The 14,867-nt window shown below is 46.6% G+C and overlaps 1 pseudogene; it reads right to left on the bottom strand.

Moving 5' to 3' along the window:
* Window positions 1–1,285: 1,285 nt before the first annotated feature.
* LOC105500628 lies at window positions 1,286–2,668 on the bottom strand (annotated as a pseudogene).
* Window positions 2,669–14,867: the final 12,199 nt, after the last annotated feature.

Raw genomic sequence — 14,867 nt, 5'->3', positions numbered from 1 at the left:
TGGGGTGGGAGTTACCCGATTTTCCAGGTGTTGTGTGTCTCAGTTCCCCTGCCTAGGAAAAGGGATTCCCTTCCCCCTTGCGCTTCCCAGGTGAGGTGATGCCTCGCCCTGCTTCAGCTCTTGCTGGTCAGGCTGCAGGAGCTGACTAGCACCGATTGTCCGGCACTCCCGAGTGAGATGACCCCAGTACCTCAGTTGAAAATGCAGAAATCACCGGTCTTCTGTGTCACTCGCGCTGGGAGTTGGAGACTGGGGCTGTTCCTATTCGGCCATCTGAGACAATTTTAAAGTTTTAAATTTTTTGGTCACAAAAATAGGAATATACCTACACAAAAGCTCAAAATAGGGTATTTTTTTAAACGAAAAGGCAATGCTTCACAAAAGACCATGAATAGAACATGTACCTAGTTGATACAAATCTAAGAGAATTTGTTAAAGTCAGTCACATCTAATACATCTGAAGTGTGCTTGTATAAATTATAATGTGAAGAAAACAGTAATTTATCAGTGTCTAAAAAAGTGGGTTTTTTCATAGACAATCTGCCAAGTTGCCATTAAAAGTGTTTCCTGTGACATAAGGAAATGCAACATTATTCTTTTTGAACTCTTTTAGCTAAAGACTTTCCACTCAATAGAATAACAGAGGATCTGAAACTGAGAAAATAGATTTGAATACAAAGCGCTTGTGAAACTTAATACTTTCTGTTTGTTTGTTTGTTTTGGCATCATTAGAGGGTTTTAGTGAACTTACAACCAACTTACCCACTCAGTATGCAGTTCAGATGTGACAGACGTTTCTCTGTACAGGAGCCTGTACTGTCTTCAATCCTATGAATGCAGGTGTCTACCGCAGGCAAACAGCTTACTCCACATTTTCTAGTAATGTAATCTTCCTATTAGCAAAAAGAGGTAACCAGTCCCTGTACACTGAAGGTACTCAAGTCACAAGATAGGGATTTCCTCTTATGTTTTTTTTAAATTTAATGTTTGAACTCTCGATGCAACATTCTAGAGTAGGGTATTCAAGACCTGCTGTGCCCAAAGGACTAATGAAGGAAAAAGCTCTATTTGTTCTTTGTGATTTTATGCACAGATGAAAAACTTAACACACAATAACAGCAGTTGGTCATTAATAAGTCACATCCTAGTTTTTCAGCTCTTTGGTAAGCAGATGACATCTTCAGTTTTCTAGCTCTTGTAGATTTAACACTACAACATCAATGATGCGTATGTTCAGAATCAGTTACAAAGACCATCAGATTATTTTTCTTCGTTCATCTATTTTTCACCGTCTCTTGGTCTCAAGTGTATCTGAATGATTATCTTCCAGCGTTCTCTGGTATTTTTCATTGAGGTGCTCTTGATTGTCCCCGTGTTTTGTTGGTTGGTTGGGAAAGGGAACATGGGAAGGATGTGCCACTGTTGGAAGGTTGTGAGTCACTGAGATGCCTCCAGGGATTACCTCTTCTATGGGTGCAGGAAATCCTCCTGGAGCCATGCCCATGATGCCTGGTATATATCTGTATGTTGCACCATTGAGCTCAGGATGAATTGCTTGCTGGTCTATTAGTGGCCAAGGTGCTGATGTGACAAAGAATTCCTTGTTCACACAGTTTCTTAAGCTTTCTGGGATGCCACCTGTGATGGCTTGGCAGATCTCAGTGGCAGCTGCCTCCCTCATCTCCAGCAATCCTGCTTGCTGTTCCAGGCAGTGTGAGGAGTGCAGATGAAATTTGGTGCATCTTTCAATGGAGCCTGAGCAAAGCTAAAGGGCTCCAACTCGTGCACATCCCTTGTATCCTGCCCTCCTTGATGGCCTATGATAAGGCTTTCTCCTGCACCAGGCCACCACGGGCTGCATTCACAAGGAATGCTCCCTGCCTCATCTGCTAATTTATGGTAAAGTCATTGATGAGGTGGTGGTTATGTTTGTTGAGATTGAAGTGCAAGGAGACTCAGTTGCTCTGATGCAGCAAATCCACAGGGTGTAGACCCTCTGCATGTCCAGGGACCGCTGGATCCTATCCTGCAAGTAGGGTTCAAAAAATAGAATGCTGAATCTGAAGGCCTTGACTTGAACCGCAACAGCCTTCTCTGTGTGACTGAAGCTGTATGAGGTCTAGCGTCTCCCCATGGAGGTGGGCTACTCCTGAGACCACCTTACAGATCTGCTCCACATTCTCAACTCGCGTGACTTCCCTCAGTACCTGGTACAGCCACATGTTCCTCTGGTACAGGTTGAGTAGGTCCAGATGGTGGAGTCGGCTGTCTCTTGCACCTCTGCAGATGATATGTTGCACAAAGCAATTCCGAGCTCGCTGGCAGTGTTGATGTCCACGTTGTCGTAACCACTGTCTATCCTCACAATCACTCTCAGGGTCTTGAACTTTTCCAGGTCCTCCCTGGTGAGAGTGATGATGTGGTACATCATGGCACTCATGGCTTTATTTAAAACCTTCTTGTGGATCTTCTGCATGGACTGTGCATCACAGAAGGCCATGGTGGCCAGGTCCTTCAGAATGGGCATCTCCACAGAGCAGTTATGGCTGTTCAGCAGTGTCACCAGGGGGTGGGGTTGCAGGGGCTCATTGATAATCTGGGGGCTGATTCCTTCACAAATTCTGTCCAATCGCTTTGTCTTGACTTTGTGCTAATCCACAAAGGCCATACTTTATGGAACTTTTCAACTCTCATATCAAAAGGCCTTTAATAACTTAGGGGAACTCGTAGGAGTCTGCGTGATTGACAGTATGAATCCAATATAAATCTGTCCACAGACTCTATAGTTCACACAATAGGCTATCCGTCTTTTTAAAGGAATACAGCTTCATTGGTTGAAAACCATTTAAGATGATGAAACCCATTTGCTTGCAACTCAGCCACCATTGCTCAGTCAATCAACGAAACTCACTACGACCCCAGGTCTGGAGTGCCCAGAGTCCACTACTACTGGAGGTGGAGGTGACGCCCGCCTGGTGCAGCCAGGTCCCTTCCCCTGGTCTGAGTATCAGGGGAGGGCTGGGGGCCCACCCCGGTGATCTCGAGGCTCCTCCCTTGCCTGGGCCCTGCAGACCAGAGGGGCGCTGGCCTCATTAAGCAGTTTTGATAATTATTTTGATTTTTAAAATTATATAATGCAACAATAACAACAACAACAAAACAGAACAAACCTACAAATTTTGACCTTTAAAGGTCAACAGAGATTTTTAAAGGTCGGTATTTGTAGATTTATTTTGTTTTTTTTCAACTGGGACTTGTTTTCTGCCCTCTCGGTATGCCTTGTAATCTTTTGATGAGATTCAGAAATTTATAAAACAACTGTGTAATGTAGTATGTATGAACTTTCTTACTACAAGATAATACAGCAATCAGTGAGGCTGTTTATTCTGGTGCTTCATTAACAGGGTCTTATATGTGTCTTCTCTGAGCTTGTGTGTGTATTTTTAAGGTAAAGGTATTGTTCCCATTATTTTTCAGACACTGTAGTATTTTGCCTCCCCAGTTTATTGCGGTGTTCAATTTTCTGATGCTGTAATTGTTAGTCAGGGATCTAGACCTGACATGGCGGCACCACCCAGCATTGCAGGCCCTTTGTTTGAGACTTCCCTTCCTCTTTGAACACACCCGCAGACTTGCATACGTCAGAGGTTCTGGCTGGGCAACCACACTCCCCTATGACCTGCAGCTCACCTGCATTCCACAAGTTCGTAAACAGCGGTTTCAGTTAACAGTTTCCAAAGACCCCTTCCTCGACCCTTACTCGACTCCTGCCCTAGTAGTTTCAAGACCCCCCAGGCCCTGTTTGTACAACCAGCTTCCCTACCTCTCAAGCTATAAAAAGCCCCTACCCTCCTCCCTCAGTGTGACTTCCTCGGTCAGCACCTTTGGACTAAGGAACCTCGCCCATGAGTCCTAATAAAGGCTATTCTCACTGCCATTTGCCTTGTGTCTTCGTTCCTGGTTTGGCTCCAGCCTCAGTTTACCTTTACATTTGGTGCCAAAACCTGGGAGGAGACCCCTCCCTCGGTCCCTTGCTGGGTCGGGCAGGCTCTCCTCTCCCCGAGCCAGGACCTTCTTTCTGAGCTGGGAGCTGTTTCACCAAATCCAAGACTCAATCTGATCACTGCTGGATAAGTTTTCCCCCGTCCTATAGGCCCCCTCTGGGAAGTCCCTGTCCAAAATGCGTGGCCACGTCAGGGGCTCCCTCCAGTCAACTGTGACTTTGGCACCAGGGACAAGGAGATGTCCAACCTCCCTGGAAGCCGCCGTACCCCGTACTCCACGTGGCAGTAGGACACTCCCATTGCCTCCGGACTGCCCATCTTAGGACCATGGGAACTACCCAGTCCAAACCAGATCAAAAATCCCCTCTGGGGTGCCTCTTGGCAAATCTCCAGACTTTAAGTCTCAGCCAAGACATAAAACAAAAGCAGCTCATTTTCTTCTGCACAGTCGCATGGCTGCAGTATAAATTGGATAATCAGTCTCAGTGGCCTGCAGAAGGCACTCTAGACTTTAACATCCTCATGGATCTGACCAACTTCTGCAAGAGACTAGGCAAATGGCACGAGATACCCTATGTTCAAGCCTTTTGGGACTTGCATTCTCGCCCAGATCTCTGCGCCCAATACTCATTAGCTCAGGTTCTACTCGCAAAGTCTCTTCCCTCAAACAAGGAGAGGGATGATTCCTCCTCCTTTTCTGAGACTCCTGACACCCTATCCCAGCTGCCCTTCCTGTCTCCTGCCCAACCTCCTCCTTACCCTGACCCGCCATTATCCCTATCCTCGTCAACGCCTCCCCTCCCTTCCACCCCTCATGTGCCCTTACCAAACCTGACAGATTCTGTCTCCCCTACCTCCACCTCCTCCCCTTCCTCACCTGTCTCAGACCATACTCGGTCCAGGACCGACCTCCTGTGTCCCTTGCGAGAGGTGGCAGGCACCAAAGGAGTAGTCTGAGTCCATGTGCCGTTTTCATTGGCAGATTTGTCTAAGGTTGAGGAGCGTGCAGGCTCCTTTGTGGCCAATCCTACTCATTATATCAAAGAGTTCAGGTATCTATGCCAGGCATATGATCTCACCGGGCATGAACTCCATGTCGTTATGACCTCAACCCTGTCTCCTGAGGAGCAGGAGTGCATCCTAGTGGCAGCCAGACAGCACGCTAACCAGGTTCATTTAACTGACACCGCCATGCCAGTCGGCACCGAGGCAGTGCCCTCCGCTGAGCCCGACTGGGACTACCAGGTAGGACAGGCAGGTTGCCACCACCGAGACATGATGGTTCGTGCCTTCTTGCCAGCATGCAGGCAGCCGCTAACAAATCAGTCAACTTTAACAAACTAAAAGAGGTAGTCCAAGGCACAGATGAAAATATGGCCGTTTTTCTTAGCCGGCTGACCGAGGCACTTATTCAGTACACCTGCCTTGACCTTGCCTCCCCCACATGAGTAACCGTCTTGGCCTCATATTTCATTTCTCAATCGGCCCCTGATATCCAAAAAAAATTTAAAAAGGTGGAAGAAGGCCCTCAAACTCCCATCCAGGATTTAGTCAAACCGGCCTTCAAGGTCTACAACTCCAGGGAGGAAGCAGCTGAGGCCCAATGACAGGCCAGTCTAAAACAGAAAGTACAACTCCAAACCCAGGCCTTGGTAGCAACCCTGAGGCCGGCCAGCTCCAGGAGCTCCCAGAAAAGAGGTACTACCTGAGTGCCACCTGGTGCCTGCTTCAAGTGCGGCAATGACGGCCACTGGGCCACCAGTGCCCTAACCCAAAGGAGCCAACTCGCCCCTGTCCCAACTGTCGACAGATGGGCCACTGGAAGTCAGACTGCCCTGACCTAAGGACGGTCGCTGCGCCTCCAAGTGACGACCCTCCTCCAGGTATTAGAGGCGCCTTCCAGCTCCTCAACACTGATGAAGATTGAAGAGGCCCAGACTCAGGGACCCCTCTCACTCTTGCAGAGCCCAGGGTCATGATCCAGGTAGTGGGTAAGTCCATATCCTTCCTTATGGACACGGAGGCTACCTACTCTGTTTTGCCTTCCTTCAGTGGCCCCAGCCATCCCTCCACTGTCACAGTCATGGGAATTGACGGCACTCCCTCCACCTACCGCCAGACTCCTCCTCTGTCTTGCCGCCTGGATGGCTCCCTCTTCTTGCACTCATTTCTTATCATTCCTTCATGCCCAGTCCCCTTGTTAGGACAATATTTCCTCTCCAAGCTAGGGACCTCAGTTCACTTCCGACCCAACCCCTCCCCACACCTCGCGTTCCTCTTCCCCCTTCTCTCACCTGACAAACCCTGCCAGGCTGATCCCCACTCCCATTTCCAGTCCCCATTAACCCTAAGGTGTGGGACACCTCCACCCCAATCATTGCCCAGCACCGCACTCTGGTCCACATCCGGTTAAAAGACCCTTCCAAGTTCCCCTCTAGACCCCAGTTCCCTATCTCCCTTGAACACCGACAAGGACTAAAACCCATCATTACACGCCTGCTCTGGCAGCACATTCTGGTTCCTGCCAACTCACCATGTAATACTCCTATCCTGCCTGTATGGAAAAGCTCTGGGGCCTATCACTTTGTACAGGACCCATGCCTCATCAATGAAGCAGTAGTCCCTACCTTTCCAGTTGTTCCTAATCCATATGCACTCCTCTCACGCGTTCCCCCTGACACCACTCATTTCACTGTCCTTGACCTGAAGGATGCCTTCTTTACCATCCCTCTACACCTAGACTGCCACTTTCTGTTTGCCTTCACATGGGAGCACCCAGACACTCATGTTCCTTCCCAGCTGACCTGGACTGTCTTGCCTCATGGGTTCTGAGGTAGCCCCCATTTTTTCAGACTGGCACTGGCACGGGACATCCTCCTCTGCCCCCTAACCCATAGCACCCTTCTACAGTACGTAGATGATCTATTACTATGTAGTCCTTCCTGGGAGTGCTCCCTTGCAGACACTGCTACACTTTTAAATTTTCTAGGCGACTGAGGTTATCAGGTTACCCCAGCTAAGGCTCAACTTTGCACCCCTACTGTCACCTACCTAGGTATACTCCTCAAACCCACTACGAAAAGCCTCATGGCAGATAGAATGAGCCTCATCCAAACTCTCCAGCCTCCTCAGGATGCGGAAGAGATCTTGTCCTTCCTAGGACTGGTAGGGTATTTCAGGCATTGGATTCCCAACTTCGGGGTCTTAGCCAAGCCCCTCTACCAGGCTGCCAAGGAGATACCCACTGGACCACTGTCCGACCCCTCCTTGGTTTCCAACTCTTTCAAGAAGCTTCAGGACTGTCTCCTTTCTGCCCCTGCTCTCTCTCTCCCCAACCCCCTTTGGCCCTTTCGTCTATTCACTGAGGAGCACCAGAAGGTAGCTACTGGGCTCCTAGCCCAGCCGGTTGGATCCACATACCAGGCTGTGGCCTATCTTTCCAAGCAGTTAGATCCCACAGTCCAGGGCTGGCAACCTTGTCTGCGAGCCCTGGCAGCTGCCACAGAACTTACCCAAGACGCCCTCAAGCTTACCCTATGGCATCCTCTCACAGTCTACTCTTCTCGCCGACTGTCAGATCTCATCACACACAAGTGTCTCAGCCATCTCACCCCATCCTGGCTTCAACAGTTACACCTGCTATTCATTGAAAACCCTCACATCACTCTCACCACCTCACTCCTTCTAAATCCTGCTACCCTCTTGCCCACTCTAGGATATGGTTCCACCACCGCACATTCCTGCCCAGAAGTTCTCACCAACCTGCCACCTGCCCACCTCAGTCTTTCTGAACAGCCGTTAGAACATCCAGACCGTGCCCTGTTCATAGATGGGAGTTTTGTCTTAACCCCCAATGGATGCCAACAGGCAGCATACGCTGTCATAACAGCAACCCAAATGGTTGAAACCGGGCCCTTGCCTCTAGGCACCACCTCCCAGAAGGCTGAACTCACTGCTCTTACACGTGACTTACTTGTCTCCGAAGGGCAGAGGGTTAATATCTATATAGACTCTAAATATGCTTACCTTATTGCACATACTCACTCTATTCTCCAGCAAGAGCACGGGTTTCTTACCACCAAAGGGACTTCAGTAGTCAATGGACCACATATAAAGAGGTTATTTGATGCTGTCCAGGCCCCCAAAGAGGTGGCCATCATCCACTGCAAAAACCACCAGCATTCTAAGGACTCTGTGTCACAAGATAACAGCCTAGCTGACTCCACTGCACGGGCCACTGCCCTCACTTCCTCCCCTCCCTGAGCGCCTTTACTCTTTCTTTTCCCCACATATTCCCCCGACTACTCTTCCCAGGAACTTCAAACTCTGATGGCCCACCCCAGTGTTACCCGAAACAAGGATGGGCGGGTGTTCATTGACAGCCGAATAGCGCTCCTTCAGACTCAGGCAGTACATATACTGACCGACATACACCGCTCTCTCCACATAGGACCCAAGGCTGTGTATAACTTCCTAGAACCCATCTTTCACCTTCCCTCACTGCAGGCCCAAATTAAGAAAGTACATCAGCAATGTGCCACCTGTTCAGCTACTAACCCCCAAGGTAGGCTCAGACACCCAGGACCTACTCATCAGCTAAGAGGCCAACAGCCAAGAGAAGACTGGCAACTTGATTTTACCCACATGCCCCAAAATAAAAAATTTCACTACCTCAGGATGGATTGAGGCTTTCCCCACCCCTTGAGAGACAGCAGAAGTCGCGGCAACTATTCTTCTAGAGCACATCGTCCCCAGATTCAGTCTCCCCCGAACCATCCAGTCAATGGTCCGGCTTTCATTTCCAAACTCACCCAGCAGGTGGCAGCCACACTCCAGATTACCTGGAAGCTCCACATTCCCTACCATCCACAGTCTTCTGGTAAGGTAGAATGCACAAACGGCCTCCTTAAACTGCATCTAACCAAACTCACTCTAGAAACCTGTCTCTCATGGATAACTCTCCTTCCCTTCGTCTCAGGGCAGCTCCACAGGCCCCCACAGGGCTCAGCCCTTTTGAGCTGCTGTACGGACGCCCATTCCTCTTCCAGGAGCTGCCAGCCCTCTCCCCTCCCTTAGGCTCCTACCTCCCTTACTTAACCCTCCTTCGTGAGCTTCTAAGAAAACACGCGGACTGGTGTCCCCCCACACCCGCTTCCCTAAACCCTAAAAATCCCACTGTTGTAGCACCAGGAGACCTGGTACTGGTCAAGCAGCTGCAGCCCTGAGCCTTATCTCCCTGGTGGGAAGGACCATACACTGTAATCCTTACCACGCCCACTGCTGCCAAGCTCCTTAGCCTTCCCTCCTGGTATCATCTGTCCCAGCTGAAAAAGGCACCCACCCAGCATGATTCTAGGTGGATGGCTCAGGCTGTTGCCCCTACTAAACTATGACTTACACATGCCAGTAATGACCCTCTGCCTAACCTTCCTCAGCAATCCAGTTTTCCTGAGCCTAGGTAAGACTCCTGCCCGAACTCCCCCCGTCAACCCATTCTGCTGGAGATTCTGTCAGAGACCTAGACCCAAAACAATCGCATAAGTTCCCTCATCTTAGCCACAGTTGAGTGCCAGCCCCAAGGGTGCCAGAGTCAAGTTACGTTTAACTTCTCTGCCTTTAACAGTTGCCCTGACTGGTATAACCTGGTCATATGCTTTCTCTGTGATCAGGTAGAATATAAGTCTCTCAATTACTGGGTAGAAACCAGTGGCGGGTGTCCATATCATTATTGTAGCATGCATTTTACTTACCTTGACATGTCATACACCAAGTGGCAGCAACCGACATCAACAGTTTGGTTAGTCAGATCATACGGACAAGGAGAAGTGCCTACATTTTTCCTTACCATTCCTGACCCGTGGGACCCATGGTGGGCATCAGGTATAGAGGCTCGCCTTTACTGACACAGCTATGAGTCTTATTCCGTAGCCCAACTCAAGATTTATAGAGCCTACGTCAGGGTCACAAGCAGCCTCGTCAGCTTGGCCTCCGACATCAAACAATAAGAAGAGGTCATCTCAGCTCTAGCCAACCCAGACAACACAGCCAACTCAGACAACAAGCCTCAGGGCAGCGGTAACCCTTTTTCTTGGCTAACCCTAGTCAGAGAAGGGGCCCAGGTAGTACATATGGCTGGGGTGCACAACATCTCCCGTTGTTCCTTGTGTGCAGCATTGAATAAGCCCCCACTGGTTGTGGTACCTTTACCTAGCCCTTTTTACTCTAACCTAACCCCCTCCTTTCCCCTTCCCAGCCGAACCCTGGAGGAAGTTCCTTTGTTCCAAGACCCACTTAAACAACAACTCCCCTTTTGCTACTTCACCCCTAATGCTTCCTGGTGTAACCGAACAGGATCGGCGCCTCCAAATCTCACTGCCACCCCAGGCGGATATTTTTGGTGCAACTCCACCCTGCCAAAAACTCTCAAGGCTTCCAACACTACCCTATGCATTCCCATCTCCCTAGTCCCCAGCCTCACCCTGTACAGTGAAGCCGAACTATCCTCTCTTCTGTCCCTTGCCCACCCCCGCCAGGCAAGGGCAGTATTCCTTCCGCTAACGATTGGAGTCTCTTTAGCTGCATGCCTCTTGGCCTCTGGCCTTGGAACTGGAGACTTAACTCATTCTGTCCGATCCTCTGAAGACCCTACGGCCCGATTACAGGTAGCAATCGAAGCTTTGGCAGAATCCCTGGCTTCCCTCCAACGACAGATCACCTCAGTTGCCCAGGTGGCAGCCCAGAATCACAGGGCACTTGACTGCCTTACGGCTGACAAAGGCAGGACCTGTATGTTCCTTAATGAAGAATACTGCTACTACATCAATGAGTCAGGACTAGTAGAAACCAACCTCCTCACTCTAGAAAAAAATCCAAGAAGGACTCCACAAAAAAACCTCAGGATTAGAGTCCCCACTTGGGTGGTGGCAGTCATCCATGGCCGGCTGAGTCCTACCCTTCCTAAGCCCCTTACTAATCATTGGCTTCTTACTACTTATAACTCCCTGTATCCTCTGCTTCATCCAGGACTGCATGAAGGAAGTCTTCCAGGTCACTTTCAATCAGATGCGGCTCCACCCCTATACCCAAGTTCTGACCTCTGAAGAACCCCAGGACGACCCATACCAGCAGGAAGCAGCCAGATGAACATGTTGCCCCTTTTTTCTTATTAGGAAGAGGTCAGAATGTTAGGCAGGGATCTAGACCCAACATGGCGGCGCCACCCAGCTTAGCAGGCCCTTTGTCTGAGATTTCCCTTCCTCTTTGAACACACCCGCAGACTTGCATACGTCAGAGGTTCCGGCTGGGCAACCACACTCCCCCATGACCTGCAGCTCACCTGCATTCCACAAGTTTGTAAACAGCAGTGTCAGTTAGACCCGTTGCTCGACTCCTTCCCTATTAGTTTCAAGACCCCCCGGGCCCTGTTTGTACAACCAGCTTCTCTACCTCTCGGGCTATAAAAAGCCCCTACCCTCCTCCCTCAGCGCAACTTCCTCAGTCTCCACCTTGGGACTGAGAAACCTCGCCCTTGAGTCCTAATAAAGGCTATTCTCACTGCCATTTGCCTTGTGTCTTCGTTCCCAGTTCAGCTCCAGCCTGTTTACCTTTACAGTAATAAGCATACAACTTCTTTTCTCAGCAGTCATAAATTGTCATTCTCATTGCCCTGTCATTTCCTTTAGCACTCCCTATTGGAGGAGACAGAATCTAGTCATCAGCAGTAGCCCAAGAAAGCCAAACCTTTGAAAATATGTTTCACTGTTCTCATTCTATTCTGAGGGAAATTCTAAAAGTTGGACATTTTCTCTTGAGCCCAATTGCTGTTCTGGGAAGGAAGAAGGGATATGGTGAAAATAATCCAGACCTGGTTGCCTTCTACAACAAGCTTTTCCAACATGCCCTATTTTGTTGTTATTGTTCTGTTTTGTTTTAGTCATTCAGCAGCCTGGAACCATGGTTTTTAGGTTCTGTCTCTAGTGATAAGTGGAAAAGAGGAATGAGGAAGGGACTTACTGGCTCAACTGGAAATGGAAACTAAGAATTCATGACTGTGTGCTCTCCCTTGGATGCCCCTGTTCTACATTAAAGGAAATATCTTTGAAATTTAAAAAGATAAGGAATAATAGGCATAAACCCCAATAGGAAAGAATGAACAAATAACAAAGATGAGAGGTGCAAAGGCCAAGGGGGAATCTTTAAAAATGTGGTGTTGGAGGTTCTGCCTCAATGAAATTGGTTCTGGAAAATCCTAGATTTTCTTCTTTTGCTGCCAAGAAAGCAGACAGAAATTTTCTTCCCTATGCTTATTATGCTTTTAAATCTTCTAAAACTATTTTTGTGCCTCTATTAACATTCCAGGGCATTCACACTGAGAGCCAAAGTCCTCCTCTTCTTTTTGTTATTTCTGTGCAAGACCTTGTGGTCCGAGTGCTTTTCCGTTGTTTTGGGGGATCTGGGGAAATCTGCACATTTTAGGAGACTTCTATATTAAGCTATTTTGTAAACATTTGTGCCTCCTGTCAGAAGTTTGTGAGAGTAAAAGCGTAGACATTGGGGTTTGGTTCGCCTATTTCATAAACACCAAGGGCAAATGTTTCTGGTTTACAATTTTTGATCCTATGATTTCAAATGTTATTTTACAAAAAAATCTGACAAAAATTTTATCAGAGCCCAAAGCACCTCAGCACATATGAAAACGTTGTATCTTCTATTTCACGTTATTCTTTTTTTCATCTCTGGTTATATCGGTCAAAAGATTTCCTTTTTTTTAGTAGGAACTAACTTAGAAATTTGAACTCTGTATACAAAGTGCCTCTCCTTTGGAATAGTTTATTGTATCTACTCACCTTAAAGAATTTTTAAATACCTTAATGCCATAAAAAACTTAGAAACTTACCTGGAATAGAATAAATTCTCAATTGTTACATTATTTCTTAATAAGTTATTTTAATAATCATATATAAAGCTTAGTGGGACTGTGATCTGTATATTTTCACCTTCCAATCTTTGTGTATGCCAAATTAGCGTGTAGTTTTATCTTCACGAGTTTCAAAATAGCATGTTGAATTTATATGTTACATAAAAAGTGAATTAGATAGTATACACATCACATTAAGAAAAGTTTTCGTTTGTGTATCCATGTTTACTGCATAGAAAAACTTATCATTAGTGTTTCCATTTACTTTCCTCAACAGGTATCTGAATGATAGTATACTTTATTTCTAATTGCTTATTATATATTAGTGTTTCATGCCATATTTTACAATATTCATATTGCTCCCATATTTTAAACTGTAAGGCTTTTCTTTGCTTTTAAAACAATAAATTAGGTCAGGTGCGATGGCTCATGCCTGTAATCCCAGCACTTTGGGAAGCTGGGGTGGGTGGATCACGAGGTCAGGAGTTTGAGACCAGCCTGACCAACATGGTGAAACCCATCTCTACGAAAAATACAAAAATTAGCTGGGCACGGTGGCACACGCCTGTAATCCCAACTACTCAGGAAGCTGAGACAGGAGGACCCAGGTGGCAGAGGTTTCAGTGAGCCAAGATTATGACACTGCACTCCAGCATGGGCAACATTTTGTATAAAAAGAGGAGCACTATATGAAGAACATAATTAAAAAGTTTCTCTAATATCATGAAAATATTTATTAAATTTTTCTAGTAAATGCTCTTTATGGAAGATTATAATGCATTTATTGTGAAATTTTGTTGCTCTAACCATATGCTAATAATTCAAAATCTGCTCTTTATGGGTACTCAGTTATGGTTGAACATTGTAGTTATCTAGAAAGAGTCTTCTTCACTTGTATACTTCTTTTTTTAATTTGGTATTTCACAGGTTAATGTTTATTTAATTTTGTTTCACTTTTTTTTTTTTTTTTTCTTTTTTTTTCTTTTCCTTTTTTAATTTTTTATTATTATTATACTTTAAGTTCTAGGGTACATGTGCATAACGTGCAGGTTTGTTACATATGTATACTTGTGCCATGTTGGTGTGCTGCACCCATCAACTCGTCAGCACCCATAAACACATCATTTACATCAGGTATAACTCCCAATGCAATCCCTCCCCCCTCCCCCCTCCCCGTGATAGGCCCCGGTGTGTGATGTTCCCCTTCCCGAGTCCAAGTGATCTCATTGTTCAGTTCCCACCTATGAGTGAGAACATGCGGTGTTTGGTTTTCTGTTCTTGTGATAGTTTGCTAAGAATGATAGTTTCCACCTGCATCCATGTCCCTACAAAGGACACAAACTCATCCATTTTTATGGCTGCATAGTATTCCATGGTGTATATGTGCCACGTTTTCTTAATCCAGTCTGTCACTGATGGACATTTGGGTTGATTCCAAGTCTTTGCTATTGTAAATAGTGCCGCAATAAACATACGTGTGCATGTGTCTTTATAGCAGCATGATTTATGATCCTTTGGGTATATACCCAGTAATGGGATGGCTGGGTCATATGTTTCACTGTTTTATATTTCTGTATTTCCTTGTTAGGATAGGCTGCTTTGCATCATTTGTGTTTTTAGTTTTTGTCTATGTATTAGAATTTTTATGACTATATTCAACTCTGTACCCTTTAAGAAAGTGTAGAAAAAAAGTCAAATATTAATCAACCATATGCCTATTGCCAATATAATTCTATGTTTGCCTGTATAAACATTAATCACACTTTGTTTATGACTTGTGTATTTGTTTTATTAGTTGGTAGTCAATTATTCTTTAATCCTCTCTGGGTGAGTAGTTGTGGAAATTGTTCTAATTTCCACATCTATGTATTAATGAATTCATATTGCTTTTGTGTGAGAAACACTTCAGTGATTTGAAGATAATTATTTTTTGACCTCTGAACTTT

The sequence above is a fragment of the Colobus angolensis genome, unplaced genomic scaffold (assembly GCF_000951035.1).
Source record: "Colobus angolensis palliatus isolate OR3802 unplaced genomic scaffold, Cang.pa_1.0 Scaffold673, whole genome shotgun sequence".
In the NCBI taxonomy this organism is placed as follows: domain Eukaryota; kingdom Metazoa; phylum Chordata; class Mammalia; order Primates; family Cercopithecidae; genus Colobus; species Colobus angolensis.
Note: the sequence above shows the minus strand (reverse complement) of the source record. Positions and strands in the feature narration are given on the sequence as shown.